The sequence below is a fragment of the Oncorhynchus kisutch genome, linkage group LG4, assembly GCF_002021735.2.
Source record: "Oncorhynchus kisutch isolate 150728-3 linkage group LG4, Okis_V2, whole genome shotgun sequence".
NCBI lineage: Eukaryota > Metazoa > Chordata > Actinopteri > Salmoniformes > Salmonidae > Oncorhynchus > Oncorhynchus kisutch.
The window spans coordinates 21,301,236-21,323,905 of NC_034177.2; the positions used below are offsets into that span (position 1 = coordinate 21,301,236).

The 22,670-nt window shown below is 42.7% G+C and overlaps 1 pseudogene; it reads left to right on the forward strand.

Moving 5' to 3' along the window:
• LOC109888554 (potassium/sodium hyperpolarization-activated cyclic nucleotide-gated channel 2-like) overlaps positions 1–8,633 on the forward strand; it is a 111,986-nt pseudogene extending 103,353 nt beyond the window's left edge.
• The last annotated feature ends 14,037 nt before the right edge of the window (positions 8,634–22,670 follow it).

Below are 22,670 nucleotides of genomic sequence, written 5' to 3' on the forward strand. Positions count from 1 at the left end.
TGTGTTTTATTTTATTTTTTATTTTATTTCACCTTTATTTAACCAGGTAGGCTAGTTGAGAACAAGTTCTCATTTACAACTGCGACCTGGCCAAGATAAAGCATAGCAGTGTGAACAGACAACACAGAGTTACACATGGAGTAAACAATTAACAAGTCAATAACACAGTAGAAAAAAAGAGTCTATATACATTGTGTGCAAAAGGCATGAGGAGGTAGGCGAATAGTTACAATTTTGCAGATTAACACTGGAGTGATAAATGATCAGATGGTCATGTACAGGTAGAGATATTGGTGTGCAAATGAGCAGAAAAGTAAATAAATAAAAACAGTATGGGGATGAGGTAGGTAAAAATGGGTGGGCTATTTACCGATAGACTATGTACAGCTGCAGCGATCGGTTAGCTGCTCAGATAGCAGATGTTTGAAGTTGGTGAGGGAGATAAAAGTCTCCAACTTCAGCGATTTTTGCAATTCGTTCCAGTCACAGGCAGCAGAGAACTGGAACGAAAGGCAGCCAAATGAGGTGTTGGCTTTAGGGAGGATCAGTGAGATACACCTGCTGGAGCGTGTGCTATGGGTGGGTGTTGCCATCGTGACCAGTGAACTGAGATAAGGCGGAGCTTTACCTAGCATGGACTTGTAGATGACCTGGAGCCAGTGGGTCTGGCGAAGAATATGTAGCGAGGGCCAGCCGACTAGAGCATACAGGTTGCAGTGGTGGGTGATATAAGGTGCTTTAGTGACAAAACAGATGGCACTGTGATAAACTGCATCCAGTTTGCTGAGTAGAGTGTTGGGAGCTATTTTGTAGATGACATCGCCGAAGTCGAGGATCGGTAGGATAGTCAGTTTTACTAGGGTAAGTTTGGCGGCGTGAGTGAAGGAGGCTTTGTTGCGGAATAGAAAGCCGACTCTAAATTAGATTTTCGATTGGAGATGTTTGATATGAGTCTGGAAGGAGAGTTTGCAGTCTAGCCAGACACCTAGGTACTTATAGATGTCCACATATTCAAGGTCGGAACCATCCAGGGTGGTGATGCTAGTCAGGCGTGCGGGTGCAGGCAGCGAACAGTTGAAAAGCATGCATTTGGTTTTACTAGCGTTTAAGAGCAGTTGGAGGCCACGGAAGGAGTGTTGTATGGCATTGAAGCTCGTTTAGAGGTTAGATAGCACAGTGTCCAAGGACGGGCCGGAAGTAGATAGAATGGTGTCGTCTGCTTAGAGGTGGATCAGGGAATCGCCCGCAGCAAGAGCAACATCATTGATATATACAGAGAAAAGAGTTGGCCCGAGAATTGAACCCTGTGGCACCCCCATAGAGACTGCCAGAGGACCGGACAGCATGCCCTCCGATTTGACACACTGAACTCTGTCTGCAAAGTAGTTGGTGAACCAGGCACGGCAGTCATCAGAAAAACCGAGGCTACTGAGTCTGCCGATAAGAATATGGTGATTGACACAGTCGAAAGCCTTGGCAAGGTCGATGAAGACGGCTGCACAGTACTGTCTTTTATCGATTGCGGTTATGATATCGTTTAGTACCTTGAGCGTGGCTGAGGTGCACCCGTGACCGGCTCGGAAACCAGATTGCACAGCGGAGAAGGTACGGTGGGATTCGAGATGGTCAGTGACCTGTTTGTTGACTTGGCTTTCGAAGACCTTAGATAGGCAGGGCAGGATGGATATAGGTCTGTAACAGTTTGGGTCCAGGGTGTCTCCCCCTTTGAAGAGGAGGATGACTGCGGCAGCTTTCCAATCCTTGGGGATCTCAGACGATATGAAAGAGAGGTTGAACAGGCTGGTAATAGGGGTTGCGACAATGGCGGCGGATAGTTTCAGAAATAGAGGGTCCAGATTGTCAAGCCCAGCTGATTTGTACGGGTCCAGGTTTTGCAGCTCTTTCAGAACATCTGCTATCTGGATTTGGGTAAAGGAGAACCTGGAGAGGCTTGGGCGAATAGCTGCGGGGGGCGGAGCTGTTGGCCGAGGTTAGAGTAGCCAGGCGGAAGGCATGGCCAGCCGTTGAGAAATGCTTGTTGAAGTTTTCGATAATCATGGATTTATCGGTGGTGACCGTGTTACCTAGCCTCAGTGCAGTGGGCAGCTGGGAGGAGGTGCTCTTGTTCTCCATGGACTTCACAGTGTCCCAGAACTTTTTAGAGTTGGAGCTACAGGATGCAAATTTCTGCCTGAAGAAGCTGGCCTTAGCTTTCCTGACTGACTGCGTGTATTGGTTCCTGACTTCCCTTAACAGTTGCATATCGCGGGGACTATTCGATGCTATTGCAGTCCACCACAGGATGTTTTTGTGCTGGTCGAGGGCAGTCAGGTCTGGAGTGAACCAAGGGCTATATCTGTTCTTAGTTCTGCATTTTTTGAACGGAGCATGCTTATCTAAAATGGTGAGGAAGTTACTTTTAAAGAATGACCAGGCATCCTCAACTGACGGGATGAGGTCAATGTCCTTCCAGGATACCCGGGCCAGGTCGATTAGAAAGGCCTGCTCACAGAAGTGTTTTAGGGAGCGTTTGACAGTGATGAGGGGTGGTCGTTTGACTGCGGCTCCGTAGCGGATACAGGCAATGAGGCAGTGATTGCTGAGATCCTGGTTGAAGACAGCGGAGGTGTATTTGGAGGGCCAGTTGGTCAGGATGACGTCTATGAGGGTGCCCTTGTTTACAGATTTAGGGTTGTACCTGGTGGGTTCCTTGATGATTTGTGTGAGATTAAGGGCATCTAGCTTAGATTGTAGGACTGCCGGGGTGTTAAGCATATCCCAGTTTAGGTCACCTAACAGAACAAACTCTGAAGCTAGATGGGGGGCGATCAATTCACAAATGGTGTCCAGGGCACAGCTGGGAGCTGAGGGGGGTCGGTAGCAGGCAGCAACAGTGAGCGACTTATTTCTGGAGAGAGTAATTTTTAAAATTAGTAGTTCGAACTGTTTGGGTATGGACCTGGAAAGTATGACATTACTTTGCAGGCTATCTCTGCAGTAGACTGCAACTCCTCCCCCTTTGGCAGTTCTATCTTGACGGAAAATGTTATAGTTGGGTATGGAAATCTCAGAATTTTTGGTGGCCTTCCTGAGCCAGGATTCAGACACGGCAAGGACATCAGGGTTAGCAGAGTGTGCTAAAGCAGTGAGTAAAACAAACTTAGGGAGGAGGCTTCTGATGTTGACATGCTTGAAACCAAGGCTTTTTCGATCACAGAAGTCAACAAATGAGGGTGCCTGGGGACATGCAGGGCCTGGGTTTACCTCCACATCACCCGCGGAACAGAGGAGGAGTAGTATGAGGGTGCGGCTAAAGGCTATCAAAACTGGTCGCCTAGAGCGTTGGGGACAAAGAATAAAAGGAGCAGATTTCTGGGCATGGTAGAATATATTCAGGGCATAATGCGCCGACAGGGGTATGGTGGGGTGCGGGTACAGCGGAGGTAAGCCCAGGCACTGGGTGATGATAAGAGAGGTTGTATCTCTGGACATGCTAGTTGTAATGGGTGAGGTCACCGCATGTGTGGGAGGTGGGACAAAGGAGGTATCAGGGGTATGAAGAGTGGAACTAGGGGCTCCATTGTAAACTAAAACAATGCTAAATAACCTGAACAACAGTATACAAGGCATATTGACATTTGAGAGAGACATACAGCGAGACATACAGTAATCACAGGTGTTGAATTGGGAGAGCTAGCTAAAACAGTAGGTGAGACAACAACAGCTAATCAGCTAGCACAACAACAGCAGGTAAAATGGTGTTGACTAGGCAGGGAGGGTCAGATTAACTACACACAGAGCTTGAGTGCGGCTGGGGCCGACAGATAAAACATAAACAAGCAGAATGGAGTACCGTGATTAATGGACAGTCCAGCATGCATCAGCTATGTAGCCAAGTGATCAGTGTCCAGGGGGCAGAGGTGGATGGGGCAGGGAAGCTAGACTGGCGAGTATTATCCAGGTAAAAAAAACTGGCTGGCTGTGCAGAAGGTAAAAGCCGCTAGCAGTGGCTAACAATGACTAAATAGCTTGTGTGTTTACAGACAGTAGGACCTGTTATCATTCACTTTGAACTGGACTGTGTGTTTACAGGCAGTAGGACCTGTCATCATTCACTTTGAACTGGACTGTGTGTTTACAGGCAGTAGGACCTGTCATCATTCACTTTGAACTGGACTGTGTGTTTACAGGCAGTAGGACCTGTCATCATTCACTTTGAACTGGACTGTGTGTTTACAGGCAGTTGCAACAGAGTGACTTTAGATCACTAGAACACATTCGCCAACTCTTCTGGAGAGAGTTTGCTGCACTGAAAGTAAAGGGGCTGAATAATTTTGCACGCCCAATTTTTCAGTTTTTGATTTGTTAAAAAAGTTTGAAATATCCAATAAATGTCGTTCCACTTCATGATTGTGTCCCACTTGTTGTTGATTCTTCACAAAAAAATACAGTTTTATATCTTTATGTTTCAAGCCTGAAATGTGGCAAAAGGTCGCAAAGTTCAAGGGGGCCGAATACTTTCGCAAGGCACTGTAAATGCGTCAAGTGCAGCGTCTGGTTGCTCCTCATCACACACCACAGACCAGCAAATATTCTTTACATCATCAACATATGAATCACTACAAAACTTATTGTATGACCTCTTATACACTATATTAGGCCCAGTCTTTGGAACTTTGGCTTTCCTAGATATGGCTATTATATTGTGATCACTACATCCTATGGATTTGGATACTGCTTTAAAGCAAATATCTGCAGCATTAGTAAAGATGTGATCAATACATGTTGATGATTTAATTCCTGTGCTGTTTGGTTGTAGGTTGATCAGGGTAGTTACCCTTACACAAAGTCAAGGATTTTGTAGGCATATAGTCATGTGTATGATTAAACAATTTTACCAAACAGGTACTAATAATCATCAATCCAATATGTAGGTTGAAACACAATCATTAACTGAAACAGAAATAGCTTTGTAGCAGGTATAAAACTGGGTGAGGAACAGTCAAACTCAGCTAACAAGGTGAGGTTTCTGAAGACAGTTTACTGTCAAAAGTCATACACCATGGCAAGACTGAGCACAGCAACAAGACCCAAGGTAGTTATACTGCATCAGCAAGAAATTTCAAGGCAGACAGAGGTTTCCATATTTGCTATCCAAGCTCTTTTGAAGAAGCACAAAGAAACGGGCAATGTTGAGGACCGTAGACGCAGTGGTCGGCCAAGGAAACTTACTGCAGCAGATGAAAGACACATCATGCTTACTTCCCATTGCTATCAGAAGATGTCCAGCAGTGCCATCAGCTCAGAATTGGCAGTAAACAGTGGGACACTGGTACACCCATCAACTGTACGGGGAAGTCTGGTCAGAAGTGGCCTTCATGGAAGACTTTCTGCCAAAAAGCCATACCTCCGATGTGGAAACAAGGCCAAGCAACTCAACTATGCATGAAAACACAGGAACTGGGGTGGAGAAAAAGGGCAGCAGGTGCTCTGGACTGATGAGTCAAAAGCTGAAATATTTGGCTGTAGCAGAAGGCAGTTTGTTTGCCAAAGGAAGCACTCGAGGCTGCCTAAATACACAGAAGAACTGTGGTTGGTTCTCCAAGACGTTTGGGCTAACCTACTTGCCAAATTCCTTCAAAAACTGTGTGCAAATGTACCTAGAATAATTGATGCTGTTTTGAAGGCAAAGGGTGGTCACACCAAATATTGATTTGATGTACATTTTTCTTAATTTCACTCACTTTGCATTTTTTTTATTGATAAATATAAACTATTAACATGTCTATTTTTGAAAGCATTCTTACTTGACAGCATTTTTTCACACCTGCCTAAAACTTTTACACAGTACTCTATATCGTTTGTGATGTCCCCACAATCCAATGAAAAATTCAGGAAAACCTTTAAAGATTAAATGGGTTCTAGGAAGGTTTTTGCAGCACCAGACAAATGTTTTATTCAAATATTCTATAATTATCAGGACGACTGGACACTTTTTGTGTTATGAGAACATTTGCCAGACCTAACAAATTCTCTGGTAACTTTCACTGAACCAATTTTGGCTTGCTGGAAGTAGACCGGATTCACTGAACTCTATCCTGACCCTAAAGACTCATCATGCAATTAGCCTTTTTGACTTGATGTGTAGGCTACTGTACAGAGCATCCGCCCACTGCTGTGAACTAGACTAAGTTGTATCATACTAGCTAGTTATGCAGCTTGAATAAGAGAGAGTTAATGTGCCTGTCAGACTGCACTGTGTTCCATCTCCTCCCAGTCCCTCAGACTATCTCATGTACCAGTTGGAGCCCAATTCTACTTGATGTTTTTATGTGGGTGTCGCGCTATTTGTTTTTAAGAGCCCAATAGAGACAGACAAGTTGAAAATCCCCTGCTGATGGGAAAAACAAAGCGTAAAGATGCAACTCAGAAACATGAGAGGGGAGTGGAAGTAATAATCAGAGGAGTTTTTATGTGTGTTCAATTAGAAATGGTTTGAAAGCTGGGGAGAGATGGATCTGGGATCTCACTGGCTGCCTGTGTAAGCTCCGTGAAGGAAGCAATTTCAGCTGCAAATTGGTTTCTCCCCCTACACCACTACCAACCCAGCCCCCCACACACACACACACACACACACACACAAACACACATGCACCCACACACGCACGCACACACACATAAACACACACTCATGCCATAGGCACGTGTTCCTCCTCCTCACGTCTTCTCTGGGTGACTCTGCAAAAATACTGGCCACCCATCCTCACTGCAAGAGATCTGTGTGTGTGACATAATTTGTGTTTACAATTCAGCTTGGGGGCATACACACAACACAAACACACACAAGTAAAAACGTCTACAGTGAACTCACTGACACACATACTGATGCTCAAGCATCTCTTCCCTTGTTACCGTCTGTGAATTCAATTAAAGACTAACCTCCAGATAGGCAGGCTGAAACAGTGTATAAATACATGTCTGTCTTGCTTCCAGCTGCCCCAGACTCTTTTCTGCTATGCCAGTGACTGCTCTAATACCAACCAATTAGGGGGGAGAACTGTAGGGCACTATCAGGAGTAGTCATTGAACCATTTGGCTATTACTTTGTATAATGTATTGATTATGCTGATTCTACAGAGGAACGGTGTCTGCTCAGTCTCATCTCCCGTCTTCTGTCTCACCTCCGCAGGGAAGAAGAACTCCATCCTAATGCACAAGGTTCAGCATGACCTCAATTCGGGCGTCTTCAATAACCGGGAGAACGAGATGATCCAGGAGATTGTGAAATATGACCGTGAGATGGTGCAGCAGGTGGACCTGCATAGGCCACGTGCTATGTCCATGTCCAACCCACCCACACATGGCGGCATCTTCACCCCCCCTGGCCCTCCCCAGAGCTCAGCCATCGCCACCCTCCAGCAGGCTGTGGCCATGAGCTTCTGTCCCCCCATGGTAGGCCCTCTGGCAGGGGGTGGGGGCCTGCAGTCCCCCCGGATGGTGCGGAGGTTCAAGGTGATGCAGAGTGTATCCAGCCCAGTGCCAGCCTCCCCTCCCCCCCAGACCCAGCAGACCATGCATCCCCAGCTATACGCCAGTGGTGCATTCGTCGCGGCCCTCTCCAGCCCCCCCATCCAGAGCCCCTTAGCGGCTGGGGGACGGACATTCCAGTACGGGCACTCTTTTGGCTCCCAGATCTCCCTGGTTCAGCAAGTTGTGCCCAGCCCCACACACAGGCCCAAAACCCATAACAGCACGCGGTCTCTGCACATGGGCAGTCTGGGTCAGAATGCCAGGGCACTGTCTGCCTCTCAGCCCTCCCTGCCCCAGGGAGGGGCTCAGCCCGTGGCTCCCTGCCCATCACAGTCCGCCCGTGTCTCCTCCACCTCCATCGGGCCCCCTCAGGCCCCCTCGGGCAATGCAGGGGTCAGGAGCGCTATGACTCATAGGATGGTGCTTCCCCACCAGATGTCTGCGGGGGCGTTCCCTATAGCCTCCCTCCCGGGGACTGTTACATCGCTGGGGATGGGCATGGGGATGGGCATGGGCATGGGAGTGGGCATGGGGGCAGGCTTGGCACCAGCCCTGCTGGACTCAGGATTACCCAAGAGTGATTTTGTAGCCAGCCTCCCTGAGACAGACCGTGCTAGATCGAGGCTCTCTTCCAATTTGTGACCTTTATTAGATTCCTGCAGAGCCAGTGCTTTTTGGTTGTGGGAACTCTAGGCGTTTCTTCCTTCTACCCTATAATTCTCCCTGTCAGGCGGGGCTAAATAATGTATGCTGTGTGACTGGTGATGACAGGGAGAGAGAGACAAGAGCTGATGGAAAATGTATGACTAACAATATGAAGTCTGTATACAGAGTTATTGTCAAAGGTGTGATGTTTCTACTCCATCCACAGACAGATACTGACCATACGTAATGGTAGCACCTTGTCCCCACATCTCTTCTCCTTTATTTTCTGTGTTTACTGTAACCATATTCAACATACATAACATCTGTCACCCAATATCTATATACTCCCAACAATACAAACTGGCTGGGACAAGAAGAAAATCTGGGACCTGCTTCAGATGACAACGATGACATCCACACTTTGCAGAAGTGTTCTGAGATTTCCTCTTTTATCTGTGGACCGGCTTTAGCACAAGTTCTACTCATGCCACCGTAATATTGTTTCAGAAAACAAGAACATGCTAAATGTTATTTTTTTTCCACACCACATCTTAAATGAATGAATTCAAAGGCTTTCAAGGGAATTGTTTGACATTTTGTATTTTTAATCAAGACTTGTACAAACACAATATGGCCTGGGATTAGTAATATATCACTGAAGAAAAGAAAACTTTGATTGTAACATTTGAAGCCATGCCCTTCGTCCATAAGTGTGTGTATGGGTATAAGTATGACTTTCTTCATAGGGAATTCATATAATATATAACTCATCCCCCCTCTCTCAAATGGTCTTTGCAGAAGATGGTGGAGGTATGTTTAATTTTTTTGCTATGGAATCTACCGTATCATACATGACATTCCATTCTGACTTTGCCTTTTCAAAACACTACAGTTTGGGATTAAGTGATACAGTTTCAATGAGGTCATCCGTCCCCATAGGATGATGCATATGCATGTTGATATGGGTTATGAGTCACATGAATATCAACATACTGTAAATCAACATACTGTATTTCAATAAACCCTGATGGAATTTCATATCAGGTTATTTGCATAGTTATGTTTAGAATAGGCAGTTCATAGTTTTGCTTTCTTTGAAATATATCCAAGATAATAGTCTGGCTGAAGTTCTGAATGCACTTTGCAGCGTAATTGACGATGCTAATATCCAGACAGAGCATGTCCAGACAGAGACTGATGCCTCGAGGTTAGATTGCATAAATAATTCAATTTAATGAATACATTAAACATTTAATTGATACATTTCATCTCATCTGTATTGTCCATCCATTATAATACTTTTTTTTAGATGAATAGAAATTCTAAACAAATCTATTTTTTCCCCACTTTCAAACCAAAGTCATACAGTAATATAACATCTCATTAAGGTAGACTGGGTGTTCAATGTGCATAATGCTTCTGCAATACTCCCAGCTAAATGCTCCCAGCTAAATGCTCCCATTCTATTCTAATCTGTAGCAAGGGCAGTGCAGACATTTTGGAGGGTGATGTGTTTCCTACCCCAAGTGTTGCCACTAAATGTGTTTATTGGCCTGAGCGGCCTCCGCTGATTAGTGTCCAAAAGCATTAGAGGAAGAGGCTTCCCAAGCCCCAATATCCAATTTATCTGCATCTCAATCACCCGCCCTTCCCCCGCCATTACTATGTAATGAGAGAGAAGATTGGACCCCCCCAGGCCCCATTTAGTTTTGACTGTTATTACTTTCCTTCAATTGTGTTTCGTCATGAGTTTTACTGTATCATTCACCTTGAGGGTGGTGAAAGACAGTAGTACAAGGTTGTGGGTTTGGAAAGAATCCGTTGCTGGAAATTATGCCCAGTGAAACTTATTTGGAAACTTGCATGTGCTTTAAGGGGAAGTACAGTGCCTTCAGAAAGTATTCATACCCCTTGACTTATTCAACATTTTTTTGTGTTACAGCCTGAATTCAAAATGGATTAAATGGATTGATTTTCTCAGCCGTTTACACTCAATACCCCATAATGGAAAAGTTAATCATTTACGTAAGTATTCACACCCCTGTGTCACAGTCAATACTTTGTAGAAGACCTTTGGTGGCGATTAAAGCTGTGAGTCTTTCTAGGTAAGTCTCTATGAGCATTCCACACCTGGATTGTGCAACATTTGCCCATTATTATTTTCAAAATTCTTTGAGGTCTGTCAAATTGGTTGTTGATCATTGCTAGACAACCATTTGCAGGTCTTGCCATAGATTTTCAAGTAGATTTAAGTCAAAACTGTAATTTGGCCTCTCAGGAACATTCCCTGTCTTTTTAGTAAGCACTGTCTTCTTACAATGTATATTTGGCCTTGTGTTTTAGGTTATTGTCCTGCTGAAAGGTGAATTCCTCTCCCAGTGTCTGGTGGAAAGCAGACTGAACCAGGTTTTCCTCTAGGATTTTGCCTGTGCTTAGCTCCATTCTGTTTCCTTTTTATCCTGAAAAACTCCCCAGTCTTTAACGATTACAAGCATACCCATAACATGGTGCAGCCACCGCTATGTTTGAAAATATGGAGAGTGGTACTCAGTAATGTGCTGCATTGGATTTGCCCCAAACATAACACTTGTATTCATGACAAAAAGTTCATTACTTTGCCACATTTTTTGCAGTATTACTTGAGTGCCTTGTTGCTAACAGGATACATGTTTTGGAAAATGTGTATTCAATACAGGTTGAATTTGTATTTAGTATTGTGGAGTAACTACAATGTTGCTGGTCAATCCTCAGTTTTCTCCTATCACAGCCATTAAACTCTGTAACTGTTTTAAAATTACTATTGGCCTCGTGGTGAAATCCCTGAGCAGTTTCCTTATTTTCCAGCAACAGGGTTAGGAAGGATGCCTGTACCTTTGTAGTGACTGGGTGTATTGATACACCATCCAAATTGTAATTAATAACTTCATCATGCACAAAGGGATATTCAGTGTCAGCTTTTTTTTTTACCCATCTACCAATAGGTGTCCTTTTTTACGAGGCAAAACTAATTTCACTTTGACAATTATGGGGTTTTGTGTGTAGGCCAGTGAGACATTTTTTCATTTGATTCATTTTAAATTCAGGCTGTAACACAGCAAAATGTGAAAAAAGTCAAGGGGGTGTTAATACTTTCTGAAGGCACTGTAGATGGTTTTAATGGCTGAATTCTGGTCAGACTATTTGAAGAGCAATAAATGAGGAACCTTTACAAAAAAAACTATAAATACAATATCATAAAATGTTGTGGAATTTTGAACTGCCGATTAATGTTTGTTTTCGGAAGCCTTTCTTAAAAGTACATGGCAAATCCGTTCTGAAGCCCCTATATACATTTTTTTCAGGGTCTAATTTCTCAAATAACACTTATCCTCTCCAATAGCTAATATTGCTGTCATGTGTTTAGCCTTTTTCCAACATCTTTCTTGGGATGTTTGTTGTAACTTGTAATTTGAATAAATATATGAAGCAATAACAAGTGAAATAAGAAGTTATTGATGTTTTGGTTTACATTTCCAGGGAGAGGCTTTTAATTATCTTTAAGCCTTGAGGTTTAACTGTACATATGGGTCATATTTTATAACAATTAGTATATTTTTTGTTCTATTCAGAGGAACTGAAATGATTAAACTTGTGGCACTGTGTTATTCAACTCTATACACAGCAGCAACTCTATCAAGAATTTGACAGATGTGCATATTTGCTTGTTTATTTTTGAAAGCATCAAGTTATTTTTCCGGTGCAATACAACAATTCTAACATGAAATATATGTAAATACTATCTTCAGGGCATTGTTGTCTCTCAGCTTTGCAAATTGTCCTGAACACTTCTCCTGAAGTATCCTCAAACCAATTACCAAGTTAGCCCTTGACTCCTGACTCTGGTGTAGACATTTTCTCACTGTCAGACTTCAGAGAAAGTTTAAAAAGGTCACCCCTATGCTAAGTTAAGTGTCTATGTTCTCCAAATAGTTTATTACCCCCTGTCCGAATTCAGTGTACTTTATAGGAACTGTGACGGTTTGAAAAATGTGGTAACTTATGGAGATGCTGATGTACAGTGTATTCAGAAACTATTCAGACCCCTTGACTTTTTCCACATTTTGTTAGGTTACAGCCTTATTCTAAAATGGATGAAATTATATTTTTTTCTCCTCAATCTATACACAATACCGCATTATGACAAAAGCGAAACACGGGTTTTAAGAAATTTTTGCAAATGTAGTAATAAAAAACAGAAATAACTTATTTACATAATTATTCAGGCCCTTTGCTATCATATTTTAAATTGAGCTCAGGTACATCCTGTTTCCATTGATCAACTTTGAGATGTTTCTACAAATTGTATGGTGTCCACCTGTGGTAAATTAAATTGATTGGACATGATTTGGAAAGGCACACACCTGTTAAAATAAGGTTCCACAGTTGACAGAGTAAAAACCAAGCCATGAGGTCAAAGGAAATGTCCGTAGAGCTCCGAAACAGGATTGTGTCAAGGCACAGATTTGGAGAAGGGTACCAAATAATTTTGCTTTGAAGTTTCCCAAGAACACAGCATTCTCCATCGTTCTTAAAGGGAGGAAGTTTGGAACCACCAAGACTCTTCCTAGAGCTGGCTGCCCAGCCAAATTGAGCAATCGGGGGAGAAGGGCCTTGATCAGGGGAGGTGACCATGGTCACTCTGACAGAGCTCTAGAGTTCCTCTGTGGAGATGGGAGAACCTTCTCTGCAGCACTCCATCAATCAGGCCTTTACGGTAGTATGGCCAGATAGAAGCCACTCCTCAGTAAAAGGCACATGATAGCTCTCTTGGAGTTTGACAAAAGGCATCTAAAGGACTTGTCTGATGAAACCAAGATTGAAGTCTTTGTCCTGAATGCCAAGTTTCACATCTGTAGGAAACCTGGAACCATCCCTACGGTGAAGCATGGTGGTGGCAGCATCATGCTGTGCGGATGTTTTTCAGCGGCAGGAACTGGGAGACCAGTTGAAAGATGAACGGAGCAAAGTACTGAGAGATCCTTGATGAAAACCTGCTCCAGAGCGCTCAGAACCTCAGACTGGTGCGAAGGTTCACCGTCCAACAGGACAACAACCCTAAGTACACAGCCGAGACAACACAGGAGTGGCTTCGGGAACAAGTCTCAATGTCCTTGAGTGGCCCAGCCAGAGCCTGGACTTGAACCCGATTGAACATCTCTGAAGAGACCTGGAAATAGCTGTGCAGCGACGCTCCCCATCCAATCTGACTGAGCTTGAGAGGATCTGCAGAGAAGAATGGGAGAAACTCCCAAAATACTGGTGTGCCAAGCTTGTAGTGTCATACTCAAGAAGACTCAAGGCTGTAATCGCTGCCAAAGGTGCTTTAACAAAGTACTGAGTAAACGGTCTGTACACTTATGCAAATGTATTAATTTTTTAATTTTTTATATAAGGTTGATAAAAATTAAACTGTTTTTGCTTTGTCATTATGGAGCATTGTGTGGAGATTGATGAGGGGAAACATATTGAATCTGTTTTACAATAAGACTAACAAAATTTGTAAAAGTTAAGGGGTCTGAATACTTTTCCAATGCACTGTATTACTGGCAGTTTTTTCTATGATGCTGAGTAAGTAATTGTGGAGAATGAGCATGTAAAGCTGGGAGATAAATCAAGGAAGAACGTGGATTAGAGAAGGATGACACAGAGATTTAATGCTCACAAATGAAATATTCATATAGTTGCTCCGGGGAAAGAGGTAATTTTGAAGAGTGGGCCAATCATGGTGAAGAGAGAGTGTTTGGAGAAAGTGTTGCGTGAGTTGACATTTTCAGGCTTTGTAATCTACCTCACACACTCAATTCTAGAGGAGATATTAACTCACAATTTGACAGACATCCTGACTGGGGCCAGAACTACTACAAACACAGTAGGGCTTAATTTCAAATTTGAGATACAAACTTGAATTTTTTAAATAAATCCCATTGACATTTCTGTGTGGTGGGGGCCCAGACCTGGGTAGAAATAGTTTTTTTTTTGTTTTTGTTTTTTGTGTGTTTTAGTATTTTACAATAATTTGGCTGAATCAACTATTTCTATTTGAAGTATTTGAAGGTATTATTTAAAAAAATCATATAAATACGATTTGAGATGATTTTCAAATAATTGTTTCCAAATACATTTCAAATACCCATAGGACCAAGCAGACCTGGGTTCAAATGCATGTATTTGAATACTTATATTTGAAATTACACTTGTCTGTGTATTTGAGAAATTTAAAAATACAATATTTTCCAAGTGTATTTCCAAATACATTTCCAAATATTCAACTACTTTTAGTGGCTTGCGAAAGTATTCACCCCCTTGGCATTTTTCCTATTTTGTTGCCTTACAACCTGTAATTAAAATAGATTTTTGGGGGGTTTATATCATTTGACAAGTTTCCCAGTTCCTGCCGATGAAAAACATCCCCACAGCATGATGCTGCCACCACCATGCCTCCCTGTGGAGGATTTAATGGTGCTCCGTGGAATGTTCAAAGTTTCTGATCTTTTTTTACAATTTTTTTTTGTTTTGTTGTTTTTTAAACATGTTATTTTTTCATTTCACTTCACCAATTTGGAATATTTTGTGTATGTCCATTACCTGAAAAATAAAAATCCAGTTAAATTACAGGTTGTAATGCAACAAAATAGAAAAAACACCAAGGGGGATGAATACTTTTGTAAGGCACTGTATACTTTCTTTGAAATTACATCTAAATATTTACTTTGAAATGTATGTGAAAGTAATGGAAATATCTGCCTGTGGAATAATCACTCCACCAAATCAAATACATTATCAGTTATTCATTTCAGTTGAACTTTGTGTTCAGGTGATGCCATATTACACAAATATTTGAGACATTTATTTGGACAAAATCCAGTTTTCTTGGTTTATTACCGATATTCTAAACTCTAAGCAACAAGATAGATGGTATTCATGAATGTTATTCTAAAAGGGCTGTATGTTTAAGTAGCAAGTAGGAAATAATCTCTCTTTTCTGATCAGTTCACATGTTCAGCCACAGATTTGTGTGTAATGTTGTTTCTCATAATCATAACCTCATATCTTACTCTCATCCAGTAGTTCCCTCTGGAAAATACTCTGTATAGAACTAACAGTTTACTTTTCTGTTTGTTTGGTGCTGTCCATTATGACATCTCTATTGGTGAGCACTGTCGTGACTGATGTGATTACATGAATGCAACATGTACAGTATGTTGCTTTTTTACTGTTCTTTTCTATGCTGAACACATGTAACCTGTCCCTTTTAGCTGTGTCACAGACTATTGATAACATTTGAGTGAGTGTTTGAGTGTATATGGACAATGAGAGAGATTGGGGGGAGGAGACTCCAGACAAATTATGCTTTGAGCACAAAGTGGCAGCATAGACTGTTATTGCCAAACCTTGGCCCTAAACTACAGCACTCAATTAATTTAACAGCTGATGGCCTCTTTTAAAAGCTTTTTGGAAACCCAGGCTTTCCATGAAGCAAATAGGCTACTTACAGCTAGTCAGAGGATATTACAGACTATGACAGAAACAATAAAGGTACAAATGCTCATGAGAATAAGGTCCTGGTTATTTTATAGAACAGTAAATGTGTGATATTTCTTTAAAAGTCATCCCCAATAACATGTACTGTATATACCTAGTGCCTAGCTTACCTAGTTCCCATATACTGTACATTTAGACTATTTTCTCTGTGAGTGGCTGTAAAATGGAAGGTCTGCAAATACAAACCAACCCAGTTGTGATTTATATCTGATTGCACTACATGTAATGAGGAAAGTTAATAAATACCATTTAAATGACAATGTTTGTTGTTTTCTGACCAGATCATAACAATGCACACATTGCACTACTAATAGATGTGTAAAGGGATTTTTATATTGTTATAATAATCAACTGGTGTTTCCCTGTTCTCCGCACCCCTACACCACTGCTTTTGATGGACATATTTCAAACACACCATTTATTGTGTAATAAAGCATTGACTCATAAGATCACATTGCTTTTTCCTCCATTAATGACAATTTAACTCCATCAACATGACTAAGTGGTCATGACCCTTGACATGAATTGTCAATGTCTATATTGATGGAACATCCTCTTGACTGTTCTTGGTTGAATTATAATTGTACACAGCGAAATATTGGCAAGGTTTTGAATACATTCTTCCAATGTCAATTTACTCAACGCAATGATGTCCCAGCCCAATAATATTACTGATTCACACACACACAGGCACACTCAAGCTGCTTCATCACTCCTCCAACTCTGTGGCTTGTATTGAGCAGTCAGTGAAAGTAGCTAGGTTTGCTGCATCAGTGATGAGGTGTGTGTGACAGTCAGTGAGCCACGCCACCCATCATTGTGCGTCAGAGCCCAAGGTCAGACCAAGTACACTCCTCCCCAGACTCTACCCTCCAGACACAGCACTCTACCTCTCTGCACCCTTGCCCACTGCCCCCTTACCTGCCTCTGGGGCTGCCAGTCCCAGCACCCCCCAGCTGGCCCTGCTGAGAGGTGGACACACATTACGCCACGGGGCAGCAGATACGCAGTGATACTGGAGGAGCCTGGCAAACGACTGTAAGTGCTCTCTCAATGAATGAGTGGCCTGGCTATCTGACAATGGCTAGCACATGGGGACATTTTGATCCCTTACAGCAGTGCTTCCCAAACTCAGTCCTGGGGAGCTTAATGATGAGTTGATTATTTGAATCAGCTGTGTAGCGCAATGGCAAAAACCAAAACAGGCACCTATTGGGGATTCCAGGACTGAGATTGAGAAACACTGCCTTACTGCTTGAGCCATGCTAAAAGCCCTAGGCTGCTTCAACAGCTAGGATGGGTCGTGTGCAACTGGGTCCTGGACTTTCTGACGGGCTGCACCCAGGTGGTGAGGGTAGGAAACAACATCTCCACCCTGCTGATCCTCAACACTGGGGCCCCACAAGGGTGCGTTCTCAGCACTCTCCTGTACTCCCTGTTCACCTATGACTGCGTGACCATGCATGCCTCAAACTCAATCATCAAGTTTGCAGATGACACTACAGTAGTAGGCTTGATTACCAACAACGACGAGACGGCCTACAGGGAGGAGGTGAGGGGCCAAGGAGTGTGGTGTCAGGAAAATAACCTCACACTCAACGTCTACAAAACAAGGAGATGATCGTGGACTTCAGGAAACAGCAGAGGGAGCACCCCCCTATCCACATCGACGGGACAGTAGTGGAGAAGTTTGTGAATAGTTTTTGGTGGCAAGCCAAATTTCTTCAGCCTCCTGAGGTTGAAGAGGCGCAGTTGCGCCCTCTTCACCACGCTGTCTGTATGGGTGGACCAATTCAGTTTGTCTGTGATATTTACGCCGGGGAACTTAAAACCTTTACAGATGCACAATTGAGAGCATCCTGTCGGGCTGTATCACATCCTGGTATGGCAAATGCACCGCCCTCAACCGCAAGGATCTCCAGAGGGTGGTGCGGTCTGCACAACGCAATCTGAAGATGTTCCTTGGTGCCCCGACTTCCTAGTTAATTACATTTACATGATTAGTTTAATAATTAATCACGTAATAATTATTGCAGAGAATTGATTTGATAAAATAACCGTCTTCACTTTAATGATGCTAAAGACGCAACTTATATGACGCCCCGTGCGAGGAATCTAAGATAGAATTGGACTTGCTGTTGAATTTTATATATCAATTGTGAAATTGTACAAACAGACTGCTTTGTATACAAATTAATTGGTTGTGTGTTTCCATTTGAACAAGCTACGGAGAGTGCCTCGGGTCGTGTGTTGTTAGCGTCAGAGCAATGAGTGATAAATTCCATGATTTAGTCAGGCGAAACGGGAATATTTCTGTCGGTCAATATTCATTTCTGTAAGTAAGGGCATAGAGCCAGTAAGGTTATAAATTAGATTATAGATCTGTTCGGCGACCGAGCCGAAGTATTCCCTCTGCCTACCGCAGTGTGGGTAGGCCACATACGTATCTGTAGTTATGTACCGGGTCGCTCCGGTCAATAAAAGGCTAGCAAAGTATGCCAAATGGGTTAATGTGAGACGTCACTAGTAAAAAAAAACTTTCCAGGGTGAAGGGGACCCTAATTTGCACTTGGAAGTGAGATTTCTGAACAAAGTAGGATTAGCTTGCACGAGATGCTAAGCTAACAACGGGGAAACAGTATTTTATTTTTCCTGTGTCCTGTTTAAATTCCTCCGCCTGGCGCGACGGCAGTCCCACCCTTTGTACTTCCATTTGATTTCAGCATTCTGTGATCACGGGTGCTGAAGAGTCTCCAGTACATCTCTTGAAAAAATAAGTATGTGACACCCAAACGTGGATCACGTTAAGATAGCCAGCCAATCGTAATTGACATTCAATTTAACTAACAAGTGAAATTGCCAGATTTACATTTCAAGTCGATCTTTTAAATAGTATCCAAATTGATTGGGTTTCTACAATGAGACAAGTTAAAAACTTCTTATGGCTAGGGGTTTCCCCTTGACAGCATTCCGCTGAAAAGGCAGCGCCCGAAATTCCAAAATATTTTTTTAAATATGTAACTTTCATACATTTTAACAAGTGCAATACACCAAATGAAAGATGAACTTCTTGTTAATCTCCCCATCGTGTCCGATTTCAAAAAGGCTTTACAGCGAAAGCACAACATATGATTATGTTAGGTCAGAGGCTAGTCACAAAAACACACACAGGCATTTTCCAGCCAAAGAGAGGAGTCAGAAAAAGCAGAAAAAGAGATAAAATGATTCACTAACCTTTTGATGATCTTCATCATAGGATTTCATGTTACACAATACATGTATGTTTTGTTCGATAAAGTTAATATTTATATCCAAAATCTCAGTTTACATTGGCACGTTACTGTTCGGTAATGTTGTGCCTCGAAAACATCCGTCGAATTTGCAGAGAGCCACATCAATTTACAGAAATAGTCATCATAAACTTTAATATAGGGTACAAGTGTTATGCACAGAATTAGACATATACTTCTCCTTAATGCAACCGCTGTGTCAGATATCAAAAAAGCGTTACGGAAAAAGCAAACCATGCAAAAATCAGAGTACAGTGTTCAGACAACCAAACAAGCCATACAGATATCCGCCATGTTGTGGAGTCAACAGAAGTCAGAAATAGCGTTATAAATATTCACTTACCTTTGATGATCTTCATCAGATTGCACTCCCAGGAATCCCAGTTCCACAATAACTGTTTGATTTGTTCGATAAAGTCCATCATTTATGCCCAAATACCTCCTTTTGTTAGCGCGTTCAGTTCACAAATCCAAACTCACGACGTGTGGGCAAGTCCAGGTGAAAGTTCAGACGAAAAGTCATATTACACTTCGTAGAAACTTGTTAAACTAAGTATAGAATCAATCTTTAGGATGTTTTTATCATAAATCTTCAATAATGTTCCAACCGGAGAATTCCTTTGTCTGTAGAAATGCAATGGAACGCAAGCTAACTCTCACGTGAGCGCACGTGATCAGCTCATGCCACTCTGGCAGACCTCTGACTCATTCAGCTCCCATTCCCCCCTCCTTCACAGTAGAAGCATCAATTAAGGTTCCAAAGACTGTTGACATCTAGTGGAAGCCTTAGGAAGTGCAATTTGACCCCATAGACACTGTATATTGGATCGTCAAAGAGTTGAAAAACTACAAACCTCAGATTTCCCACTTTTTTCTCAGGTTTTTACCTGCGATATGAGTTCTGATATACTCATAGACATCATTCAAACAGTTTTAGAAATGTGTGTTTTTTATCCAAATCTACTAATAATATAATTATATGCATATCTTAGCTTCTGGGCCTGAGTAGCAGGCAATTTACTCTGGGCACCTAACTCATCCAAGCTACTCAATACTGCCCCCCAGCCATAAGAAGTTAACTCAAAGAATATCAGAATATCGATTTTACAACAGTCGCTAATTACTTAATTTCCTCTACAGTCTCATTCTGAATGTCGCATAATCTGGCAATCTGCACAAACCCGAGTCCCACTAAATAAGTCCGTAAAACACAAATTGAGTTGATTGTTTATTTACTAACAAGCTAAAATTATAATATAAGATGCACATACACACAGTCTAGGCTATTGATTAGAACTTAGTACAATGAAACAGGTCCCTAGCGGATCAACACAATATGACACGTGTTACACAAAATGAACAGTCATGGTCAAGAAACCATTCGCCACATCGGCGGTGGAGAAGTATTTGGCGTTTGCCACCTTTGGCAAATCTTGGTTGAGCTGTGTCATTGGCCAACGAGACAACGGAACCAGCTTGTTGAGTTGTCTATAGTCAAAGGTAAGACGCCATTTACCCATTTGTTTCAGAACAGGCCACACGGGAGCGCTGTACGTACTGTTACATTCCCTGATTATCCTTTTAGCTAACAGGGAGTCGATCATCTCTTGTACCGCTGCATACGCTGCAAGCGGAATTTTGTATTGCCTCATAAACGTAGGAGCAGCTCTGTGTGGCTTAGGAATACGCACCACATGAATGCCCGTAACTCCGCAATCCAGTGAGTCTGTCGACCAGATCTCACTGTGTTTGTTATACAATTCTCTCAACTGATGCTGTTCAGTGTCATTAACAAGTACATCGCCTCCGACAGTAGTTGTACTACCTGTGCATGGAAACCAGGATATGGTTTGATGACATTGTACAGGTCTTCATCGGGTGGTGACGGCATGTCAAGGGTGGGAGAATCATTGGTTGTTACCTCACAAGAGTGTACCTCACATGCAGAAAGAGAGGCGATATCGTCCTCCGTGACGATGGAGGTTGTTGTCAGAAATGACATACAGCCTGAACGTCGATGTGTCGTCAAGTGGCAATACGGGAGTTATTGCAATGCTTTTGATGGACAAGTAAACAGCGTACCTCCCTCGCCACCTAGGTCTAGATAGTTAAAAATCATGGAAGGAGGTATAGAAAGTAAAAAATCATGGAAGGAGTAATCAATCAATGTTCCTAGCTGAGTGTGCCGAGGAATGGAAATATCCACTTGAGTCAGATTCTGTACTAGGAGGTAAGTGGATCTAGCGTTTATTTCCAACAGTGGGTTGACATTAATTGTTAGCCCCAAGTCGAATAGTCACGTAGAGGGTTGGAAGAACACACTGGTGCCTTCCATCCGGTAGCCGAGCACCAGGTTCAGTCTTACGGAAATCTCTGTGGTTCTTTCCGGAATCACCATGGCAGACTCTTTTATCACCTTGCAAGCTTCAGCAATAGTCTGCCCGGATGCCATTCCCACCAGGTTGAAAGAGAAGGCATGTTGGTCTGGCTGCACCAAAGACCAAAAACTTGGTGTATGGTATCGAGTTTAACACCCAATCTTACCAAAATATCCGCTCCCACATGGACTGTATGTGGGAGTTCCGCGACAACCTGTGGGTAGTGAGATACTGTGTCGATTTTCAAGACAGATAACCCACCTTCGTGACCCAGTGGGTCCTCTATTGGAATAGGAGAGTAATCATCTGTTGCAACGCTGCTTACATTGTGCGTCTCCACATTCGTATCAAAGTCTGTAGACAAAACCTGCAGGCTTGTATCTAGAACAAGCGGTCCCTGGACAGGGATATGAGTGAGGGCGGGGGTAATGGGAATGTTGACATCTTCACTAATTGCGTGAATTTCGGCGGACAACAATTTTACGCCTAGTCATGATGACTTATTCTTGTCCTCTTTCTCAAAAATGTTCTGTTGGTTTGTGGGTGTTCATTTCGAGTTTGTTTGATATTGTTAGCCAATGAGCTATAGCGTTTGCGAGTCGCAGAACCACTGAATTCTATTTTCAAAACCGTGGCATGTTTAGCTTAGTTGTGTCTCTATGCCCCATGACAAAATATGTATAATTGCAGAAAATGTCCTTTAAAACTGCAAAATGTTGTCTCTGGCAACAAGAGGGAAGTGAACAGTTTGAACAGTTTGGGGTCACATGAGTCACTATGCCAGTAAATGATGATATCCACCCAGACCATTGTCTCATAAGACATTTGTGTGACAGGACCTTCTCAAATAGTACTTGAGTACCTCTGTTGTATAACAATGTACAGCTAGTATTCATTCCCTGTATCCTGTTAGAGGAGACAGCCAGGGGTTACCTTGGTGATGGCCTCTGTGTGGTTTGGACACAAAGCAGACCACCACACCTGCCTGAGTCATGTAAGAAGATTATGCATGGTGGATGGAGGTGGGAAGACAATTAATGGTAATCAATTTTATGCAATTCAGCTGCTGGTACCTACCATCCTCTACAGATGGACAGAGAGAGGTTACACAACCACAAAAGCCTCCTTCAGAACTGACGGGAGGGCAGATGTGGTGCTGACAGAACTGACACTGTAATCAATCATCTTCTGTGCTGTGGGGATTATACCTGGGATCTGATGGACAGAATACACAGGTTGCATAGGA